This window comes from Sinocyclocheilus anshuiensis, unplaced genomic scaffold, assembly GCF_001515605.1.
Source record: "Sinocyclocheilus anshuiensis isolate Anshui unplaced genomic scaffold, SAMN03320099.WGS_v1.1 scaffold17832, whole genome shotgun sequence".
Lineage (NCBI taxonomy): Eukaryota > Metazoa > Chordata > Actinopteri > Cypriniformes > Cyprinidae > Sinocyclocheilus > Sinocyclocheilus anshuiensis.
Window position 1 is genome coordinate 118 of NW_015559469.1, and position 1938 is coordinate 2055.

The 1938-nt window shown below is 37.2% G+C and overlaps 1 long non-coding RNA gene across 1 annotated transcript; it reads right to left on the reverse strand.

Annotated features, from left to right (window-relative positions):
* Positions 1-224: 224 nt before the first annotated feature.
* LOC107681598 (uncharacterized) lies at positions 225-915 on the reverse strand. Its single transcript, XR_001633276.1, has 3 exons — positions 864-915; positions 526-585; positions 225-434 (listed from the first exon to the last, which is right to left on the reverse strand). It is a non-coding gene; the product is annotated as an uncharacterized LOC107681598 (long non-coding RNA).
* Between the last annotated feature and the right edge of the window lie 1023 nt (positions 916-1938).

Sequence of the window (1938 nt, forward strand, 5' to 3'; positions counted from 1 at the left end):
TTCAGAGTATTACCGTTTCTGTTATATTTTTCATAAATAATTTTATATATTAGCAAATAAATGGAGTGAGCATTAGAGACTTCTTTCAACAACATTTCAACTCAGTCATTCCAAGCTTGACTGGTAGTGTGTAAACATGCACACACACATGTTAGCACACAAACAGTTTGATGACATGTTGTTAGTAGTTGTAGGTTTGACAGTTTCAGTGATTCTTACCATTCTCTGCATAAACCCTCTGTCTGATAATCTTTGTTCCAGCCTATCTAGGTCTGCAGTAGATGCTAGAGGAAAGACACCACCCTCTTCCTCTTCAGCCATCTGCATTTGGGGTACAACACACCTGTTCCCCACTAGAGACTGGACCAATGAAGTCAGATGGTTGATCTTCATGTCCATTTTCTCTAGTGTTTCCAGAATTGCCCTTTCTACAGCTGCAATACAGAAGATAATTTAATTTGGTATGTAGATTTGATGAATGAAATTATGCATTTTGCAACTTATTTAAATTAATAAATAACATACGTGTACATTGATTTGGTACTGTACTCAAGACTGGATTTTCCTGTCTCCCACCAGAAGTACCTGTAAGTATAAATTTACTGTACGGTTTTAAATGTTAGATGTAGTGTTACATGCATCTGCCTTGATGGATTTTATCAAAAGAATGTCACATTATTTAGGGTAAAATGTTTACAATTTAAAAAAAAAAATATCCTGACCCCTTTAATGCTTTTCAGTATTTTCTGCTTTGCTAAAGAGACACACTGGAGCTCAAAATGGAGTTGGTAAGTAAAATCTTAAAGTAAGTTAATGATGATGGTTTCAACATCAATTTAAAATAAAATAATTAGGTAACTTACTCAGTGTTCTTCCTTGGTAGTCACCTGAGGGTCTCAGGACAGAAAAGGTGTGCTCTACGGATTGAACACAAAATATTATGTTATTCAGTTTTAGATTGTGTGAAGGGCTGTGAATGCTGCGGTCACACTAGACTTTGAGCATGCAAAATTTCCTTGGACGCTGCAACGGTCATGATATGATGTCATGCTCTGCAGCATCGTTTTAAAAACTTAAAATTCAACACATAACGCATAATAATACATTTAAAATGTAAACTACTTCACTTTCCTGCAGTGCTGCAGTTTTACATTCATGTTTTTTTAATTCAGCTATTATGCTGTGATGTATCAAACTGCTGTTGGTCATACAGTTTCACGTGATGTGAATTTGCAGGTAGCAATAAGAGTAGTTATCATTTATTATTACATTGACATTACCAAAAATCTATATTGGTATTCTGTTGACAGCATGAGGACTCTGATGTGAATTTCACAATGGGGATGTTTGCTGTAGTCCAAATCTTAGTGTGCCCAGTTGCATGAAAGCCCTAAAGTTAAGAAAATCTTTGTCTTGTGTAGCCAGGCCTTCAGGCTGACAACAGAAGGTCTGAACCCCTTTGATTGGCCAAGGACCATCCGAGAGGCTGTCTGACTAACAGGTAAAGCAACCAATCACGGTTCATTGTGTGTAGCATCATCTTTAGGGGCGTGCAAATGAAAAGTTGATGCCACTTCAATAACTGACTGACATGTAAAATTCTTGGACGTATTTTAAAACGTTTATGCTTATACTCCAATGTTTAGTTTATCATGGTATGCACTAGGGCTGTGTATCACCAGCAAAGTCACGATACGATACGTATCACGATACAGAGGCCACGATACAGGACTGCACTGAATTTCACCTCAGCAGAATTTAGAAAAACAGCTGTTTATCAAACACTGCTTACTATAGTGCCATTTCTAACTATTGGCAGAGCAGGCACTTGACCTCTGCATTATGAAGGGCCTCCATAACTGTACCACAGTACAATATATGTAATGGCATATGTTTCATGTTTACATTGTGCACTCCCCACCAGGTACAATATTCTGA